General features: G+C 45.8%; 2 non-coding genes and 1 pseudogene across 2 annotated transcripts; 1 reads left to right on the forward strand and 2 right to left on the reverse strand.

Annotated features, from left to right (window-relative positions):
• The first annotated feature begins 15,174 nt into the window (after positions 1-15,174).
• TRNAL-CAG (transfer RNA leucine (anticodon CAG)) lies at positions 15,175-15,257 on the forward strand. The gene has a single exon. It is a non-coding gene; the product is annotated as a tRNA-Leu (tRNA).
• Positions 15,258-15,484: 227 nt separating this feature from the next.
• TRNAL-CAG (transfer RNA leucine (anticodon CAG)) lies at positions 15,485-15,567 on the reverse strand. Its single transcript has one exon. It is a non-coding gene; the product is annotated as a tRNA-Leu (tRNA).
• A 4,849-nt stretch (positions 15,568-20,416) lies between these two features.
• Positions 20,417-20,647, reverse strand: LOC112401231 (heat shock factor-binding protein 1 pseudogene; annotated as a pseudogene).
• Between the last annotated feature and the right edge of the window lie 1,467 nt (positions 20,648-22,114).

Genomic DNA, 22,114 nt, shown 5'->3' on the forward strand with positions numbered 1-22,114 from the left:
GGCGTCTGGGCGAGCAGTCGGCAGCCGCCAGGTGCGGACGGAATCCCGGCCCCGCCCTCTCCACGAAACCCTCCCCTTTAACCCTTCGCACACCGCCCGCCGGTCCATCCCGGAGCCACACCAAGTCGCCATCTCTTTGACGCGGAAACTGAGGCCGTGGGCAATGAGATGGCCCCACCAGAACCAGCCTAGATAGCCGCCCGTTTCTCTCCCCGGGAAAGCCGCCTGCTGACAATATCCCCCGCATTCGCGGCAGCTTTGACCGCTCCTTCGCTCCCTGCTCACCCTCAGCTTCCGAGCCTCGGGATAAATTGGCGGCCGCTAGCAGAGCGGGCAACTACCGGCTCCCTGCCGAATGCCTCACTGGCGCTGTGTGCCCTTGGGCGAGCCCTTGCCCCTCTCTGAAGTCTCCCCGTAAAGCGGGATCGGCATCCCTGTGCAGAGACTCCCAAGGAGTCCCGGGAGACCGAGCATCCTGGAGGGGAGGGTCTGGATAAATTGTGGGTGTGCGTGGAAGGGGGAGGCCCTTTTATGACTCAGTTGATGTGGTTTTCTCTTCTGAACTGATTGAGCAGTAATTTAGAAGGTCGCTGAGCCTCAGTTTCCTCGTCTGCAATATAGGGATATAAATGGACCTCACTCCACAGAGCCGCTGTGCAAAATAAATGAAATACTGCACGGAAAGCTCCTGCCACGCCAGGGGTAGGGGGTGGCAGTGAAGGTGTCAGAAGGTGGGAGATGATGTTGGACTTACGGTTTCGTTGCTCCACTTGCACCCTGAAACACACACACACACACACACACACACACACATCCCTCAGGCCATATCGACCTGCACAGATAATTGATTCATTTATTCATCAACCAATGATTGCTGAGACCTTACTATATGTCAGACCCTACCCCAGGCCATGTGAATACAGTAAGCAAAAAACCACCCAAGGCCTTCTTGGATCCCACTTTCTACTGGGGGTAACAAGCAATAAACTGGAGAGAAAAAATAAGTTCAGGTAGTGACAAATCCTATAACTAAAATAAAACAGGGAATTCCCTGGCGGTCCAGTGGTTAGGACTCAGCGCTTTCACTGCTGGGGGCGGGTTCGATCCTTGGTCTTTGAAATAAAATGCCATGTGGTGTGGCCAAAACATAAATAAATAATAAATAAGACAGAGGAGCGTGACAGAGATGACCAGGAGGCAACTTTTAGACAGAGTGGTCAAAGATGACCTCTCAGAGAAGGTGACCTTTGATATTTACTCAACTGGAGGTTCAATGCCCACTCCCCACCCCCAATGCACCTGAGACCCTCTTCTCCACCCCACACATACAGCAGATACTCAGGGAATGAGGCGTGCTTCTTGGTAGCTGCCAAATCATGACCCAGAGCCCAGCCTCTCTGCAGTCTGTGTGAGCCCAAGTGCAGAACAAAGCTGTTGGGTAAACCCTTAATTTTACAGTGTCACGGAAAACAGTAAGATGATTGTTTCTGAGGCAGATTCTAAAACAGTAGGATGTTTTGGTTTGGGTTTGGATTTTGTGTTTTTGGTTAATCCCACTTTCATTCCTTTCAAATGGCAGCGAGCAAGCCTCAATCACTGTATTGTTTTTTCCTTCGACCTTTTCTTCCAAACCAACTTCACTCGTCCCCAGTCAGAAAAAGTGGGAAGGAACCTGATGCCCACCCAGAGCTCCCACTGTCACCCTGGGCTCTTGGGATGGGGGGGGAGCCAGCTGGGGATGAGGAGGAGAGGGTCTGTCCGTTCCCAGAGCTAGTCCCCCCTCCTCGGGTCTGTGCAGGCCATCTCCACACAGATCACCTGCAGCACCTGTCCTGTCTCACCTCTCCTTAATTCTACAAAGGCTCCCTACTCTGGCCAAGCCCCTACTGGGTACTGGGCCTGCTGTCCCTTGGGGTGGGGATGGAGCATACTGGTGAGGCTGTGGGGTTCTGGCACTGAGCAGATGTTAAGTGTGCACCTTGGATGCGGATGCGCCAGGCACTGGGGACAGCCCTGAGAGCCATCCAAGCAGAGACCCTACCCTCAAGGAATCTGATGGGGGAGACCGCCTCTAGATATACAAATGCACAGATAAATAGATAATTACAGATTGTGATGATATTACTACAAGAAAAAGCAAGATGCCATGGGAAAGAATAATTGAGATTTGGGGGTGTCGTTTAGATAGCTGGGTCAGGGAAAGTGTAAACATTTAAGCAGAGACTTGAAGGATGCCTAAGAATCAGACAGGAAAAGAGCATTCCAGGCTGAGAAAACTACCATACATGCAAAGGCCCTGAGGCAGGAAAGACTTTGGAGTCTTTGAGGAGGGACATAAAGTTATAAACTGAAGGGACTGGGGAGAGATGAAGTTCAAGAGGAAGCCAGGGGCCAGGTCACCTGGTTCTTAAACCCTTGGTAAGACAGCGTTGTGGCCGCGTCTTATGGCATGCAGGATCTTAGTTGCCCTACCAGAGATTGAACCCGTGCCCCCGGCAGTGGGTGCATGCAGTCCTAACCGCTGGACCGCCAGAGAATTCTTGGATTTTATTATTAAAAAATAGACCATTAGGGCTTCCCTGGTGGCACAGTGGTTGAGAGTCCACCTGCTGATGCAGGGGACACGGGTTCGTGCCCCGGTCCGGGAAGATCCCACATGCCGCCGAGCGGCTGGGCCCATGAGCCATGGCCGCTGAGCCTGCGCGTCCGGAGCCTGTGCTCCACAACAGGAGAGGCCACAACAGTGAGAGGCCCGCGTACCGGGTTAAAAAAAAATAGACCATTAGAGTGCAGTTACACTGTTTGATTTCCTATTTTAAAAAATTCACAGAAAGATTCCTCTGGAGGTCATCCAACAATTTCCAGAAGCCAGCTTTGGGAGGTTGCTGATTCTAATCAGCAAATATTGATTGAACACTTTTCCAGCTGGCCCTCTGCTTGGTGCTGTGGGGTCGGGTAGTTTTGGTTTCTTTATTTTTAATTGCCCAATTAACTCATTCGTTTATTTCATTGCACATCTCACACACGCATCTCCAAACCTGCACCCTCACCTCTAGCTAATCACTGAGAAGAGTTTGGAGTATCCCATCAGATCTTTTCTTTCTTCTTTTTTTTTCACTACCATACAACATATGGAAATATAGAGACTTGCTTTGTTTGTAACTTTTAAACATTTTTACAAAAAAATGGGATTATACTGTATACATTGAAACTTGATTTTTTCACTTAACATATCTTGGAAATTTCTCCATGACAGCACCTGAAGACTGACCTAATTCCTTTTATATGTCGTATAATATTTCATGGAAGGGCTATTACATTATCCCTTCCCTTACTGGTAAAAAGGTAAGTGGTTTCCAACAGTTCCTCATTACAAGTAATATTGAAACAGGAGGGAAAGGGGCAGGGCACAACCTTTAAAAGAATGACATAGCCGTTGAGGATATGACAAAAACTGGTTAGAACTGATCAGTCCCAAGATGGCGGAAGATTTGATTTCCAGTAGACCCTGACCCTCATTATACACTCATTATAATCATTAGCATATACTAAATGACAAACCCACAGGAGCCAGAACAATTCTGCGGCTAACCATAAAAGGCCAATAAGTGGAAGGTGGCCCAAATCCTGGAAATCCCCGCTCCTTCTCCAAAATAGTTGGAATAATCCTCCCACTTGTTGGCCTATGAAATTACACAGCCCATGAAAACCAACCACTCCATATTTTGGAGCTGCTCTTGCCTTTTGAGAGAGACCGCATTCTGTCTATGGAGTGTGTATCTCTCTAAATAAATACACTTCTTACCTATCACTTTACCTCTCCCTGAATTCCTTCTGCGCTGAGACATAAAGAACCTGAGCTTCGTTAAGTCCTGAAACCAGGTGTGTGATCTCAAAAGACAGTAGGTTCAAGTCCCAGCCCATGGGTTCAAGTCCTAATCTGAGTTTTGGCTGGGTTCGAATCCCATCTGAGTTATGAGGTTTCAATATTACATAAGCCTTCTTATTTATGCGTCTCTGTACACACATAACTCCAGTCTTCAAAGCAGAACCACTGGATTGAGGGTATTTGCATGTTTTTTTTTTTTAAAGAGATACGTCCAAATTGCTCCAAAAGACCATATTTTTGACATCCTCATTAAGAGTAAGTGAGTTTATGGGACTTCCCTTGTGGTCCAGTGGTTAAGAATCCACCTTCTAATGCAGGGGATGTGGGTTTGAACCCTAGTCTGGGAACTAAGATTCCCACATGCCGTTGGATAACTAAGCCTGTGCACGACAACTAAGACCCAAGTCAGCCAAAAATAATAAAAAAATAAATATTAAAAAAAAAAAAGAGTAAGTGAGCTTAACTATTTGCCTGCCCCTATGGTCATATGTAGTGAGCTTAAAAAAAAAAAGTCTCATTGTTTCCATTTGTATTTCCTAATACTTAGCCAGTGTGGCTGAATATTGGCCTTTCATATTTCCTTTTCTGTGAATTTAAGGTTTGAATCATTTGCCTTTGTGTAGTGAAGAATTAAATTTGCCCAAAGGGTGGTCTGGCCATTTTTCCTCAGTTTCTGAGAGGTAATCTCTAAACCTTTGGACTGTCATGCCTGATAGAAACATCTTTGCTTAGGGTGGAGGTACTGTCCATCAGCTCAAGTAGCTCCACCTGGAGGAGTTGGACACTGAGCTCAACCGTGGCCAGGTGATGAAATCCCAAGAAGGGCTCCGGCCACCAAGGCAGCTGGTGAGTTTACCTGGTTGGCAGTACTCCATGTGTACTGTCACACATCAGTGCTGGGAAAGTAATGCATGGAGTCCGTGACTCCCTGGGGAGAGGACAACGGACATTCCACTTTTGGAACTTAAAAATCACCCTTTAAAAAAGTATACAATTCAGTGGTTTTAGTGTATTCCCTATAATGAATCATCACCACTGTCTAATTCCAGAACATTTCCATCACCGCATGTCTGATTTTAATCTGTGTTCTTTATCTGTAACATAACTGTAACTGCGAGTATAACAGCTTGCAGCACATTCTGTGAGGCCTTCTAGCTAATGAATTATTGAACCTGAGGGTGGTTTTGGGACCCCCCTGAACCCTGCAGTTGCGTCAGAAGTGACAGCGGTCTTGTGGAGTGCCGTACTCCCTCCAATGTTGCAGCCCAGTTTGTGTTGTTGTTTTTTAATTTTTGGAGCTCCTTTTATATGTTGGCTCCCCTCTCCCCATTGTCACTTTTGTATGTTGCTATTGTTTTCTCCTACGTTGTTTCTCCCACTCTGTGGCATTTTGATAAATGTGACAGTCATGTAACCACGACCAAAATTAAAATATAGAACATTTTGATCACCCCCAAAAGTTCCTTTGTGACCTCCACCCTGGCCCCAGGCAACCGCTGACCTGTTTTCTGTCATTGTTGTTTTGCCTTTTCCAGAATGTCATATAGAATCTTACATGATATACTTGTGGCAGGCCAAGATGTTCCATCCTAATCCCTGGAACCTGTGAACGTTACCTGTTATGGAAATAGGGATTTTGCAGATGTGATTAAAGACTTCGAGATGAGGAGATTATCCTGGATTATCTGAGTGGGCCCTAAATGTAACTACGGATGTCTTTATAAGAGGGAGGCAGAGGGAGATTTGATAACAGTAATGTGAGCACAGAAATAGAGATTGACAGGATGCAGTCAGGAGCCAAGGAATGCCGGTAGCTTTTAGAAGTGGAAGAGGCAAGGAACAAATTCTCCCTAAAGCCTCCAGAAGCAACCAGCCTTGCTGACACTTTGATTTAGCCCCTTAAGGCTCATTTTAGACTCCAGATCTACAATAGAATAAATGTGTTGTTTTAGACCACTGAATTTGTGATAATTTGTCACAGCAGCAAGAGGAAACTTATACAGTAGTCTTTTGTGAAAAGCTCTTTTGTGTAACATAAAGCTTTTGAAATTCATCTGATGAAATGAAATTCATATTTTATGGCAAGACAAGACAAATTTAAACACAAAATGTTTTTTCGTATGTTTCTCCTCCCTCCCTTTTAGTGTGTATTGTGTGTCTGCATTAACCAGACCTCTATAGGAGATAACATTCCTTCTTAATCTTGTAAGGGGTCACAATGACCCGCCACTTGCTTTGTACATGCAGATCTCGATTGTGTAAACTGTCAATACGTCATGTGATGCATAACCCTTTGTCTCAAAAATGTATATAACTCTGCCTTGACCTCTAACAGGTGGAGCAGTCAGTCCTCAGAGCTTTTGGAAAGGCTATCTGCCTGGTTATATCCTCAGATTGGCTTGGATGAAATTTTCTATTTCTTTCTTAGATTGACTATTAATTAACTTTTCATTGACACATCTATGTTGATGAGCATAGAGGTAGATTGTTTCCTTTTATTAAGAAATGTATTCCATTGTATTGATATACCACAATTTCTTTGTCCTTTCACTGGTTGATGAACATTTGGGTTCTTTCCAGTTTGGACGGCTATGAATAAAACTGCTATGAACATTCAAATGCAGGTTTTTTGTGTGAACATGTTTTTATTTCTCTTGGGTATGTACCTAGGAGTAGAATTTCTGGATCCTGTGGTATGTGTATCATTAACTTTATAAGACACTGCAAAACTGTTTTCGAAAGTGGCTGCACCATTTTTCCAAAGAGGCTGTTCACCAACTGGTTTTACTCATTTGTAAAGGGCAGTGACTTACCCAGGGTCACCTACTGAATTAGAGGCAACAGCAGAACTAGCATCTACATCTTCTCATCCCCAGCAGTGTTCCTGAGAGAGGCAGTCCTGCCTGAGTATCCCCCTCCCATTTCCAGCCTCCCCATCCGCTTCTGCCCCTTCTTACCCTCTCTTCTGTCATCCAGCCCCAGCAGGAGGTGGAGGCCAGAGCAGCTTTCAATCTATTGCCATCTCCACCCCAGCCCAGAATGTACCAAACAGAGGTGGGAAAGGCTCGGGGAATGGGGATCACTGACAAGAATCCCCTTTAAGATCTGAGGGCAGTGCATCCCCCTGGAAAAGACCTTTGTGTGGGATGTGAGATGATTTTTGATGGCCCAGGGGTAGTCTTCAAATGCTTCATTAGGAGTACTTTGTTTTTAATTTCACTTTCAATCTGATTATGCCAAGGAGAAAGACTTTTTTGGTGCTAATATATCTTTAACATCTAATTTTGTTAATCTTTTTTTTTTTTGGCCGCCCTGCACAGCTTGCGGGATCTTAATTCCCCGACCAGGGATCGAACCCATGTCCCTTGCAGTGGAAGTGCGAGGTCTTAATGACTGGACTGCCAGGGAAGTCTTTGTAAGTATCTTCAAAAAACACATTTATTACAGTTAAAATGAGTCCACTTAAAGAAAATATTTAATTTTCAAAAAGTGTGTAAAACCCCTTACACAGTCAAATGATTTTTGACAAAGGTGTCAAGACCACTCACTGGGGAAAGGATGGTCTTTTAAGAAATGGTGTTGGGAAAACTGGATATCCACATACAGAAAATGAAATGGGACCCTTGCTTTATACTATATATGAAAATTAACTCAAAATGGATCAAAGACTTAAACGTAAGACCTAGAACTATAAAACTCATAGAAGGAAACATAGGGGAAAACGCTTCACGGGCTTCGCTGGTGGTGCAGTTGTTAAGAATCCGCCTGACAATGCAGCGGACACAAGTTCGAGCCCTGGTCTGGGAAGATCCCACATGCTGAGGAGCAATAAGCCCGTGCACCACAACTACTGCGTGAGTCTCTGCTCTAGAGCCCGCGCTCTAGATAGAGCCTGCGAGCCACAATTACTAAAGCCTGCGCTCTAGAGCCCGTGCTCCGCAACAAGAGAAGCCACCGCGATGAGAAGCCCGTGCACCGCAACGAATAGTAGCCCCCGCTTGATGCAACTAGAGATAGCCCACCCACAGCAACGAAGACCCAACGTAGCCAAAAAAAAAAAAAAGCTTCATGATGTTGGGTTTGGCAATGATTTCTAGGATTTGACACCAAAAACACAAGCAACAAAAGTGAAAATAGATAAATTGTATTACATCAAAATGAAAACTTCCTGCATCAAAGGACACAGTTAAATAGAGTGAAAAGGCAACCTAAGGGAGAAAATATTTACCAATCATATATCTAAATCTAAAAAGAGGCTAACTTCCAGAACATATAAAGAACCCCTACAACTCAATAACAATAACAACAAAACTGATTTTAAAAATGGCCAAAGGACTTGAATAGACATTTCTCCAAAGAAGATATACAAATGGCCAACAAGCATACGAAAAGATGCTCAACACCACTAATCATTAAGGTAATGCAAATCAAAACCACAGTGAGATATCACCCCACATTTATTAGGATGGCTGCTATCAAAAAAACAAAACAGGGACTTCCTTGGTGGTCCAGTGGTTAAGAATCCACCTCCCAATGCAGGGGAAGTGGGTTCGATCCCTGGTCGGGGAACTAACCCGTGTGCCACAACTAGAGAGAAGCCTGTGTGCTGCAACTAAGACCCGACGAAGCCAAATAAATAAATAAATATTAAAAAAAAAAAAAAAAAAGAAAGAAAGAAAAGCAGTCAAACCCATAAAAAGAGAAAATGGAATGTTGATTGCCAGGGACTTCAGGAAGAGAGGAATGGGGAGTTATGGTTTGATGGGACAGAGTTTCAGTTGGAGAAGACGAAAAAATTCTGGAGATGGAATGTGGTGATGGTTGCATAACAGTGAATGCCATAGAACCGTACACTTACAAATGGTAAATTTTGTTATATGTATCTTATCACAATTAAAGAAAAAAAAATTTTAAGTGTACAGGGAATTCCCTGGTGGGCCAGTGGTTAGGACTGCCAAGGGCCCAGGTTCGATCCCTGGTCAGGGAACTAAGATCCCACATGTTGCCCAGCCAAAAAAAAAAAAAAAAAAATAATAATAATAACAAATTAAAAAAAATTTTTTAGGTGCACAGTGATATGTAGATAGGGGAAAATAGGGTAATAAATGCCTGAAGTTTGGGGAAGAGTGATCTTGTCCAATGCCCTCCTGGCACCGCTGGAACGTCTGTCCATCTCAGAGACGGACAAGAGTTAGCTCAAGATGTACATGAGCAACGTGACCAGGGGCCAGGTGACTCCTCTTGTCACTCACTGCGCATCCCCCTGGGGGTGCATCCAAGGAGCAGGCTGCAACTGGGTGCGCATGAAGATCACAGCGCAACAGCTTTAGGGAGAGGGGGCTCTATTACTTCTAGGCAAACGCCAGTCTATGCAATGCCTCCAGGCCTGAACCTCCTGGGGTAGGAGAAGACGTGAGGCCTTCAGGGTGGAGGTGCCATTTGAACAGAGCCTTGAAAAGAGCCATTTGAGAAGGAGGTGTTCTAGGTGGATGTACAAGAGCGAAGGCTGGGCATGCAGAGTGGTGTGGGCTGATGGCCTTTGTGAGCAAGTCTCTGTGTTGAGAGATGCAGCCGAAGTATGGACAGAGTGGGTGGGATGCTGGCATGAGCCTGCCAACCTCTGGGCCAGTTACTGATTTGCCCAGAATGAGGCATAGGTTGGTCACACGGTTTGGTCATTTTCCCTGCCTGGCCCCTTCAGCCCGTTAGGATTGGGACAGAGCTTGTGTGGGATGGGAGGTCAGAGCTCCAGAGAGAGGACATCAAGATTAACTATTTGTTCAGGGATCCACAACTCATGTTCCTGAGAGAGATGGCCAGGCCAGGGCTTAGGTGGACTGACTCCATGCTGTCCAGGTGCCAGATGCATGAGGAGGTCTGGAGTGGCATTTCCAGGAATTCCTGCCCCCTGGCCCTCCCCATCCTGGTGTATCATTCATTCATTATTCAGCATGTACTCAGTTAGCTCCTTCTCCACATTTTTGTGTCCTAGGCCCTGGGAATTCATGGGCAAATGAGACTTGCAATCTCTGCCTTTTTGAAGAGCTCAGCCTCAGGGGCAGGAAGACACCTAGAGAGGCCATTCCAATTCCAGTGCTTTGAGGGGTCAGCCCGGGAGTTGTGGGAACACAGAGGAAGCCAAAATACCTAGTCAAAAGAAAGAAGCATCAGGGAAGGCTTCCTGGAGGAGGTGACATATGAGAAGCAACCACTAGAAGAAGGAACACTGTCAGTTTCTTCAGCCTCCCTTCCAATGGTGCAAGATCCAGCTATAGCCATAGGGGCATCAACACTGTCCCTCACCCCACTCTGGCCCAGGGCCCTGCTTCTGGGAACTGCCTCCATCTTCCATCCTCCCTTGGCCCTTCCCACCCATGCCCACAGTTCCAGGACCCTTCCTGCAACCTCTTCTCTAGGACACCAAGCTTCACCATCTCCATCACCCCCACCACTGCCCCGATTTTTCTTTTCCTCCTCCTTTGCCCAACAGGAAATTGGCATATCCTAATTATATACGATGTCCTGTAGATGCTGTAGTTAAGTATCCATCTGTAGATGGGTCATCCTTCTATTCTCCTCCTGGACGTTGAGAACGTTTTGTTAAAGGATACATTTTTTTTTTTTTTTTTTTTTTTTTTCTCAGCTTCCCGGCATGTGGGATCTTCCCGGACCGGGGCACGAACCCGCGTCCCCTGCATCGGCAGCCGGACTCTCAACCACTGAGCCACCAGGGAAGCTCAAAGGATACATTTTTAAAGTAAAATGCAAAAAAAATTGTGCAGTGGAAACAGTATGGCAGTTCCTCAAAGAAATAAAAATAGAATTACCATATGATCCAGAGATTCTACTTCTGGGTACACTATATGCAGGAGAATTGAAAGCAGGATCTTGAAGAGATATTTATACAGCCATGCTCATAGCAGCATTATTCACAATAGTTAAAACATGGAAGCAACCCAAGTGTTTACTGATGGGTGAATGGATAGCAAAATGTAGTATATATGTACAACGGAATATTATTCAGCCTTAAAAAGGAAGGAAATTCTGACACATGCTACAACATGGATGAACCTTGAAGACATCCTAAATGAAATAGGTCAGTCACAAAAGGACAAGTATTATATGATTCCACTTATATGAGGTACCTAGAGTAATCAAATGAATAGATAGGGAATTCCCTGGGGGTCCAGTGGTTAGCACTCCATGATTTCACTGCCGGGCTGCACAGGTTCAATCCCTGGTTGGGGAACTAACTAAGATCCTGCAACCTGTGTGGTGTGGCAAAAAAAAAAAAAAAAAAAAAGTAGAATGGTGGTTGCCAGGGGTTGGGGGAGGAGGGAATGGAGGGTTATTGTTTAATGGGTATAGAGTCTCAGTTTTGCAAGATGAAAAGAGTACTGGAGAAGGATGGTGGTGATGTTTGTACAACAATATGTGTAGTTAATACCAGTGAACTGTGTAGTACACACACATATATGCATATATATATATGCACATATCTCTCGTAATCAGGAATGCTGCAATGAATTTGCTAATAAATGCAAAACTGTCCTCTGCCAAGGATGGAATCAATTCATTTTACCAGACAAGATTTGTTTGCATACTTATGAACTGAATTTTAAACAATTAAAAATAATATATCACATTTAACCCAAAATATTAACATTTAAACATATAAACATTATTACTGAGATATGTTGCATTCTTTTTTTCATACCAAGATTGCAAAACAGCTCAAGTGCTTGGTAGCTACACGTGGTTAGTGGCTTCTGTATTAGACAGCACAGCTGTAGACAACACATAATATTCCTTTGAAAGAACATCCAGGAATCTTTTTGCCTTTTCCAAAGCCTTCTCCAATTTTTCCTGACAGTTTTTTAATTAAAAAAGAATTACTCAAGTAATCTATGTTCATTATACAAATATCAAATGCAGGTAACTGATGAGAAAAAAATCACAATAAATACCACCATCCAGAGATAATCACAGATCCAGATTTTTTATGGCCTCTGAGACTTTATAGACACATTTTGTTATATATATATTTTTTAAATAAATAATTTTATATATAATATAAATGTATAAACAATGTAGTTATGTATTTTAGTTTATGTTTTATTCATATATAATCTATGAAACTGTATTATTTTTAAGAGTTTTAAACTTTTCAGAATAGTTTCAGATTTACAGAATTATTGCAAAGAGTACAGAGAGTTCACTTATACCCCACACACAGTTTCCTCTGTTATTAATATCTTGCATTAGTAGTGTTACTGAACCAAACTTGTGTCTGCTCACCTGTGTGCAGTAAAGCCCATCTACTGACCCTGGGTTGTGGTGAAGGAAAGTGCAGCGTTTATTGCAGGGCGCCAAGCAAGGAGTCCAGAGCAGCTAATGCTCAGAAAGCCTGACCTTCCCCAATGGGTTTCAGTGAGGCAGCTTTAAAGGCAAAGTGAGGATGGGGTGTCCCAGGTTATGCAATCAGCTCATGCACAATTCTCTGATTGGTTTATGGTGAGGTAACAGGTGGTGTCACAGGGGTTAACATTATCAATCCTTAGGTGCTGATAGGTCTGGGGGCTACATGCTCATGATCATCAAGTAGTTAATTTCTTCCATTTGGTGGTGGTTTAAGCGTCAGTAAAACAGCTCAGGAAATGTGTACCAGATACTCTTATCTATGTACTTCAGAGAGGAGCTAAAGCAGAGGATATGGGGGAGGGGTCTGTCCTGGGAAGGCCCCTTAGAGTCCTGCTCAGTTATAGTATGGTATATTTATCATAATTAATGAGCCAACATTGATACATTATTATTAAAGTCCATACCTCATTCAGATTTTTTCAGTTTTTCCCTAATGTCCTTTTACTGTTCCAGGATCCTATCCAGGACACCAGATTATATTTACTAGTGATGTCTTTTCTTAGGCTTATCTGTGACAGTTTCTTAGACTTTCCTTGTGTTTGATGACCTTGCTAGTTTTGAGACGCACTACTCAGGTATTTTGTAGAATGCTCTTAAATTGGGATTTGTCTGATGTTTCTCATGATTAGACTCAGAGTAATTGTGTTTTGGGGAGGAAGTCTACAGGGGCCAAGTGCCATTTAAGGGCACATCAAATCAATCTGACAAACTATCAATCTGACTTATCACTATTGATGTTGACCTTGATCACCTGGTGAAATCATATTTATTTTTGACTAGAGAATATATGCACATGATACAAAAATTTAAATATACAAGTCTCTCTCTCACCCTGCCTCTTCCCCCCTCAAACACACAAAGGCTGCCTCACCAAAGATAATTACCTCCAATTTCTGGAGCCTGTGAATATATTACTTTACATGATTAAAGGGATTTTGCAGATATGGCTAAATTAAGTATTTTGAAACAGGGAGATTACTCTGGATTATCAGGATGGACCCAGTGTAAATACAAGCATCTTTATAATGAAACCAAGTTCCCCTAAAACCAAGTTCCTCTACCAAGTTTATGATTGACCTCTCTGTTCAACACCTGTTCTCCTGAAGACTGAGGAGTATCAAAGAAAAGGAAGAATTGAAACTGTACAGGACCCTGTGGGGCCTTCCCAAGTACAAAGGTCTTTCTGTACTCCCCATCTCTTGTTTGTGGGAAAAAGGTTTCCACCTCCAATACCTTCTCTGAGTTCCAAAGGGCAGATTCAATTAGTAAGTAGAGTGAGGGAATACAGAAAGAAACCATAGTGCAGCCATGGGGCCTGCTCCTGGTTCCTCCTGGGGGGATGTAAGGAAAACCTGACATACATCTCTGAGTTCTTCTATAGGAACTAAGGCCCCTGCCCAGGTAGAGGATGGTAACTTCAGGCTCAGTACAAGCACTGGGACCCCAGACTGGTTGGAACCAGAAGGCTGATGATTAGATTCTTAGAACACCACACTGTTACCTCACTGCCAACTAAAGGAAGGTTACACACCCTGCGGCCCTCCCCCCCGCCCCCCAAATTTCCGTATAAAACCTTCTTCTCTGAAACCCATGGGGGAGTTCCGGCCTTTTGAGCACAAGCCACCCGTTCTCCTTGCATGGCCCTGGCAATAAGTCTTTCTCTGCTCCAAACTCTGATGTTCAGGTGTGTTTGGCTTCACTGTGCTTTGGGCACACAAACTTGCGTTAAGTGAGAATAAGAGGTTAGACAGGAGGGTCAGAGTCAGAGAAGGCATTATGAAGACAGAAGCAGAAGGTGGAGTGATGTGGGGATATGAGCCAATGAATGTGATGGTCTTTAGAAGCTGGAAAAGGAAAGGAAATGGATATCCCCTAGAGACTCCAGAAGGAACACAGTGTTGACCTCCAGAACTATAAGATAATAAATGGTGTGGTTTTAAGTCTCTAAGTTAGTAGTAATTTGTTACAGCAGCAATAAGAAACAGGAACTGTCAAATCCCTTTACCAGTTTTTCTGCCAGTGAATGTCCAGCCTCGTCTTGAATGCCTCCAATGATGGGGATATCACTATCTACACAGGCACCCTGTTTTCTTTCCAGCAAGCTCCTTCTTCTGTGGAAACCTTCCTCCGTGGTAACCTCCCACCCATTGCATGCCCACCTCAAGCCCCAGTTCTTGGAGCAAGGATCAACAGACACAATCTAAATCCCTTGTACACATGAGGCTTTTATAGACATAAATTATCTCTCCTCCACGTTTAACATCCTCCAGCTTTGTCCTTGGCCAGTTTACAAAAAGGTATAAAAGCCAACTTTCTCTTGATGAGACTTCAGCTAAACACTTGTGGAATGGGATCCCATTGCCCGTGTCTTCCCATCCATGGAGGAGCCCACGGCAAAGTCCATAACCGAGCACACCCCCTTCCAAAAAGAACCATGTGGACCCCCTACTCACTTCCCTCAGGGGCTCAACAATAGTCTCGACCCCTTCGATAGTATTTGTCATTAAAAATAATGTCAAAACTTCAGGTTCCGAGCGTTGGCAAGTGACTAGAATTTAATAATATAGTTTCATTTCCATAGTATTTATTTTTATAGTTATTTTCTATTGATGGCAAGAGAAACTAATTTTCATTTTCTGTTCAGGCTAGTGTTTCCATTTAAAACATATAAGTAGTAAAAAGACTGAACCAGATTAAGGATAACGGTAAATCTTGGCAACGCGGGTGGTTATTGATTGCGGATGACAAGGGGCTGTGTGGTTGGATCTGGAGCTACCAGGGACCTCAAAATTATTTGGATAATTCCCAAGCCGCGTCGCACCAAACAGTGCACTAAAAATGATGCCACAAACTTGCTCACAAGAGTCAGGATGGCCGAGCGGTCTAAGGCGCTGCGTTCAGGTCGCAGTCTCCCCTGGAGGCGTGGGTTCGAATCCCACTTCTGACAATCTTCTCCTTTTTCTCTTTTCTTGTTCCAGGGTCTAAGGAGAGTGCCTTAGCGGTTTCAGATCGGATCTTTCTCTTTTACATTCCAAAAGTCAAATAAATATCGTTAAGAAAAAAAACACCTTTTAAGAAGGAAATACTTGTTTCGTAAAAAGATTTATAGTATTACCTATTTGATGTGCCACTTTACGTGAAAAGCAAAAAAAAAAAGAAAGAAAAGTGTAGGTTTGTCAGAAGTGGGATTCGAACCCACGCCTCCAGGGGAGACTGCGACCTGAACGCAGCGCCTTAGACCGCTCGGCCATCCTGACTACTCGGATACTTTTCTACGAGCAATTCTCTTCAAAATGGCTCTAGTGTGCGCATGCGTACCAAACCACGGGAACTGTCTTGTTCTCCTCCCTGCGTTGGGAGGAGCTAGATACTGGCGTTGACTCGAAGGGGAGGAGCGAGACGGAACGAGAAGGTGCAGAACTAGGCGCCTGGGCAGCGGCAGAGGGCGCGCGCGGTGTGGTGGACACTGAACGGCGGAGAGACCGAGGACTATTACTTCGACCCGTGTGCGTTCGTGCTGACAGGCATTCATTCTGCATTCATGCATTTACTATTCACATCAGCTTTGATTCTTGCATATCTGTAAGTACCCTTGCATTTCTGCATACATGCCCTCTTGCCTGTTCCGCGAGAAACAGTCAAGTCCGCACACTCGCACAGGCTTATAGATCTCTGCTGGCGCCCGAACCAGGTGAAGCCCGGATATCGCAGGGTGTCTTGGCACGCGTACATTCGTCAAAACTGCAACTTCACATTTGTATGTGTGTTTAACTCATTCACTCAGGCTCCAGGTTACACCGAGTCCTGCAGCGGCACAGCCGGATCCACCCTTTTTCCTGACCGTGTTCCTAGTTCGCAAACCTTGCTTGGCACACAGTTGGCGTGCAGGGAACGTCCCCGGATTAATCAGTCCCTCGCCTCCTCCTTCCCGCAGTGCGTCATTTCGTGATTCACGTCTCCTCCCTAACCCCTGACTTACCCACGCGCTGGCTCTGCCCAGGGACCAGAAGACCTCAGGTCGCGAGTGTACCTTTCTCCACGGGATTTCGGGGAGGCTTGCGTACAAAACAGAATTTCCGCCCTTAAGACACATTCAAGCCTGAGGCAAAGGGAGAAAGATAAGAAATACGTGAAAGGTAAAATGGCAAAAAAAAAAAAAAAAAAAAAAAAAAAAAAAAAAAAAGAAAAAGAAAGAAAAGGTTAAAGGTTCTGCTAAGTGCAAGAAAGAGGATGCCAGGAAACTTGCAAGAGACTTTGAAATAGGCCAAGAAAGATAACTGGGTGTCCTGTTTGGGGCACCAGTCCTGGCTGGCTGATTCTCAAGGGCCTGCACCTTTCATTACTTCTATATACAAATGATTCTTATTCACGGAAATGCAAGTGGATTTTGTTGGAGTGGAATGCAATTAATTATTGCCCTGTGGATATTGACCATTTTTACATCTGTATTATAAATCCATTTGTGATTGCCAATATATGTATGTCCTTTGAGTCAGTGGTAACATCTTACTGGTTTCCCCACAAATTACTGAGTTAGATGAAATCTTTGACTTGTGTTCATTTTACAATTATGTGAGAATCACGATTTTACCTTAAAAAAAGTCTCTTTTAATAGTGATCAAGGGTGACTAGGGGAACTTCCCTGGTGGCGCGGTGGTTAAAATCTGCCTGCCAATGCAGGGAACATGGGTTCAGATCACTGGTCGAGGAAGATCCCACATGCGGCGGAGCCCATGAGCCACAACTACTGAGTTCGCATGATGCTACTATTGAAGCCCAAGCACTCTAGGGCCCACGTGCTGCAACTGCTGAAGCCTACGCACCTAGAGCCTGTGGTCCCCAATAAGAGGCGCCACTGAAATGAGAAGCCCGCGCACCCCAATGAAGAGTAGCTCCCCGCTCACCACAACTAGAGAAAGCCTGTGCAGCAACAAAGACCCAACGCAGCCTCCCCACCAAAAAAAAAAAAAGTGACCAGGGGCTCCCACCATAAAAAATGGTACTGATGGACCTAGTGGCAGGGCAAGAATAAAGATACAGACGTAGACAACGGACTTGAGGACACAGTGGGGGAAGGGGAAGCTGGGACGAAGTGAGAGAGTAGCACTGACATATATACACTATCAAATGTAAAACAGATAGCTACAGCTCAGTGCTTTGTGATGACCTAGAGGGGTGGGATAGGGAGGGGAGATGGGGTTATGGGGATATATCTTATAGCTGATTCACTTTGTTGTACAGCAGAAACTAACACAACATTGTAAAGCAATTATACTCCAATAAAGATGTATGAAAAGAAAAAAAAAGGAGTGACTAGGGGCTCTCATAGGAAGGGTGGTCAGGGAGGGCCACTCTCAGAGGAGGTGACAATGAGTTCCAAAGGGAGAGACAAGTACAGTCAAAGCCGGGAGTAGCAGTGTTCCAGGTGGGAAGCATAGCCAGTGCAAAGGTCCTGAGTCAGGGAGGGGCTGTGGTCTCTTGGAGGGGCAGCAAGGCCAATGGGGCAAGGGTATGGGTGGCAGGAGGCTGAAGTCCATATCACACATGGCTGGGATGCCAGGAAGAGGAGTTTGGCTTTTCTTCTGTGTGTGTTGGAGTCACTGGAGTGTTTAAAAGCAGATGAGTGACATGATTCAGTTGGCCTTTCAAAATGATCCCTTTGGCTGCTGTAGGAGAAAGGACATGAGAGGCAAGAGAAAAATCAAGAGTCCAGGGAGAAGGCCATGGAAAGGAGGATGAGAGATGATGGTGGCTGGACCCGGGAAGTGGAGATGCAAAAGGTGGTCAAGTTCAAGATTCAGGATGTGTTTTGGAGGTATAACGAACTGGCTGGGGGATATGTGTGTGTGTGTGTGTGTGTGTGTGTGCGCGCGCGCGCGCGCGCGTGAATGTGGAGAGAGGGAATGCAGGGATGCAACAGAAAGTCACCAAGATCATAGAGCTTATCCGATGCTCACAACTGCCCTTTGAGATCAGTGCTGTGGGCAGGAGCTGCTTCCTACTCCTACTCCAGGGAGCTCAGGCTCACACAGGCTGAGTGATTTGCCAACATCCTCTTTGGGGCAGAAGCCCTGTGCTCTCCACCTCTGGAACCCTCCCCTCATGCCTTACACCACCAACCTTTCTATGGGCGCATCGTTTTAGAGGTAAGAAAACAGTGGCAAGCCCAGAGCTGGAGCCCGAGCCAGACCCTCTCTGCCTGCTCCCCTCCTGGCCTGGCTGGGAGAAAGTGCTCATTGGGTGGAGGTGCTGAGGCCCCACTCAGCCCTACCTCCTGCGTTTGGGTGGATGGTCAGCTGTCCTCCCCTGACACCACCTTTCAGGTGCCAGACCTGTGGCGTGGAGGAAGCCATTTCAGGATCCCATTCCAGCTTCAGACCCCCAAGACCAAAAATGGGAAAGGGCCACTATTCCTGTTTGTTCCATTTCCCCCTTATCAGCAGCCTAGACACCAACGATGGATCCTCGAGGGACAGACCTCACTCATTTTCCACTCTGGGCATTTGTCCAGGTTGGAAGAGGAAAGTCCCCTGAGCTCAGCCTGGAAAGTCTACCAGCAACTGGGGAAGCCCCGGCACGGCCCTGCTCAGCCCTAATAGGGACAGATGGAGTCAGTCCCCGTGGGGACCTGGTGCTCAGCCAGCCCAGGGGCCTGAAAGGGGGAATCCTAGCATCCCTGTGACCTTGGCACACATACCCACCTCTGCTTGGGAAAAGAGTGGCAGGAAGCTGAGTTTTAGCAAATGCTTCCTTTACGTCCATTATTTCACTTAATGTTCATAACCTCACCACAACACCGAATATCATTACCTCCATTTACAGATGAGGAAAATGAGGCTCAGAGAGGCCAAAGTAACTTACCCAGAGTCACACACATGATAAGTGGAAGCTGATTTTTCTGGCTTAATACTCTTTTTTTCAATACTCCTTCTTGAGAACTATTCTGAGCCTAGAACTGTGCTAGGTACTTTATTTACATTGTTTCTTTTTAAAAGCAAAAGCCATGAGGGCTTGCCAACTAAGGTGGCACGCTGGATTTGGAGACGTTAATTTTAGTTCTGTTTTCATTATCGGAGGAGACTTAAAAGAAAGGGTAGGCTTTTCCCAGCAAGCCAGTCCAAGTGGCAAGGCCAAGTTTTTGTGCCTCAGGCTCTGATTTCCTTGGCCAAGGTTCAGGGACAGAAGCCATCAGGCGCGAGTAGTGGATCCCTGCCGAGGCCTGGTTTGGGCATCTTGATGCACTGAGGGGGGACCTCAGGGGTGAAGCGGATGAAGCAGGTGTGGATCTCTGATGGGGTGGGATAGGAACTGCTTGGTCCCTCTGGAGCCAGAGCCAAAGACCTCAGATCCCCCCTTGATGTGGAGAGTTGGGAACCCAGTTCCCTGATTTTGAATGGATCATGTGGACAGTGGTGACCAGAATGGACCAAAGGCCAGAAGCTCATTTCCAAGTTCTGTAGACTTTTTATCATGCCCCCAAGGCCTTTGATCACCCTAGAAAGAGAACCCCAGGAATGAGGGAGAGTCTGTAGCATACCACTCTGATAAGCAAGAGTTGTAGAGGCAATTTTGACTTGAGGCAGCATGGCTGAGCATCTCAGTGTGTGGATTCTGGAACCACCTGAGTTGAAATCTTGTTTCTGCTATTCTGTGACCACCAGGAGTTATTTAGCCTCTCTGTCCCTCTGTTCCTCAGTTTCCCAATCTGTAAAATGAATTTAGGAACAGTATCTGCCGCAAAGGGTTGTATAGATTGAAGAGTTAAGACATGCTCAACATTTAGAGTTCCTGGAATAGAATAAATGCTTTAAATGTTAGCCTAGAAAAATAAAGCAATGTACCATTTCTTCCTTTCCCCCCCCCCAGGAACTGCCAAAGTATTAGTGTTTAATAGCACAACTGACCAAGGTCCAAGATATGAAGTTACCGTGTTCAGGAAACGTGGGGGGCACGGGAGGAAAATCACTCTATAAATTAACTCTATAGTTTATGGTAAGAAGAATGCACACTTTATGATATAAAACCTGTCTACACATAGTAGTAGACCATCGTCTTCTCTTGGCTTGTAAAAAGGTTGTTCCAGATTCCAGTGCAGATGAGCAAGCTTCAACTCTTCTGTGTGGCAGGGATCTTGTTTGCACCATCCAGCTCTTCCACCCCAGCCTGTGTCATGAGGTCTGTGATATTTTTCTCCAGGTCATCAACGCGACTGCTCATGTCATCAATTCTGCCAATGATCTGGTCGGACATGGTCTGAAATTTATCTTGCATCTGTTGCAGGGGTGTCTGTACCACCGAAGTGAGATCCTGCACGGCCTTGGGGTCAGTCTCGGCCATCTCCCCAGTTCCCAGCTTGACGGTGCTGTCTCACACCATCAGCTGCATTGCTGTTTGTCCCCAGTGTACCATTTCTTGCACCTGCTGAATATTGTGGAGCAAGTGCCCACCTGTCAAACTGACTTTGCAGAAGTAGTGTCTATAGGGCCATCCCGACAACCGTAATATCCTGACTGCCCCCTTTGAGCCAGCTTCGCTCCCCTCTCCAGCCTCATCTCCCACTTCCAGCTCCCTGCCCACATCTTTCTGTTCCTTCAATCCACAAAGCACATTCCTTCTTGGGGCCTTTGCGCTTTCTGTTTCCTCCATGCAGAGCCATCTTCCCCCAGCTCATGCAGGGCTGGCTCCTTTCATCATCCCCAGGTCAGCCCCAGGGTGAAAATAGCCCCTCACCCCACCTCCCACTCACTTTCAATCTGGCCTCCTTCTGACAGATGCAAAGTTACTGTGCTTATTCACTGGCTTATTTGATGATCACGTTTCTCTCCCACTAGGCTCTGTGCTCTTGTGAAGTCAGGAACCGTGGCCATCTTGTTCACCAGGTATTCCCAGCAGATAGTACAGTACCTGTCACGTAGCAGGAACTTGATACATAAGTACTGCATGAGTGGATGAACGGACAAATGGATGGATGGACGGATGGGCGGGTCAATTCCCTGGGCTCTTCAAGTCAGTTTTCTGTCCGTCTCAGGTGGAGCTCGGGAAGCTCCCTCAGGTGAGGCCATTTATGACCCCTTGCCTTCCCCTGAGGCTTCAGCTCAGACTCACACACCCAGCTCTCTGCATTGACACATCAGTTCCTTTTGTCCATCTGGGGCTCAGGGACCTCCAGACCTCTCGCAGGCCCCATCCGCTCTGCCTCTTTTGGCTAAAACGTTTTGGTGTTCTGCTTAGGGCTCCACAAGCCCAGGGCTTTCTCTCAGGGTGGGCTGAGTACTCAGTGCAGGGGTGAAGCGGGACGTGGTGTCTGAGGTCTAGGGATAACTCAGGTTATTACCCTGGTTCACTCCCTGTGACCACAGCCCTGTCGATGGAGTAAAGTACTGCTGTACCAATTGCTAAACAGGGCTGCCCTGAGTCCCCACCGCCACCCTGGCCCCTCCCCACTCCCGATTCCTGCAGTCCACCAACCTACCGGCTGGCTCCAGCACAAAGGCTGTCGTCCATCGTCATGGGCAGGTGCGATGCAAGTCATTAAAGATGTTAAACATTTCCGCAGGACCACATTATGGCTTTCCTCTTTGACCTGATGCTCCACTACTCTTTGGGAGCCCCTTCTGATTCAATCCCACCCCTGCTCTGGCCACCGCCCACTCCCACCACTCACCCCTCCCTCTCCCGCTCTCCACCCCGCTCTTCTGGTACCAGCCCCCTGATTTTCCATTGGAAACAACCCCTACCCCACTCTCTGTCCAGGCAGGTCACGTGAAGTGGACTCTACTCTCCTACCATGTTGGGGGGAAATAG

Source organism: Neophocaena asiaeorientalis, unplaced genomic scaffold (assembly GCF_003031525.2).
Source record: "Neophocaena asiaeorientalis asiaeorientalis breed wild unplaced genomic scaffold, Neophocaena_asiaeorientalis_V1.1 scaffold438, whole genome shotgun sequence".
Classification (NCBI taxonomy): domain Eukaryota; kingdom Metazoa; phylum Chordata; class Mammalia; order Artiodactyla; family Phocoenidae; genus Neophocaena; species Neophocaena asiaeorientalis.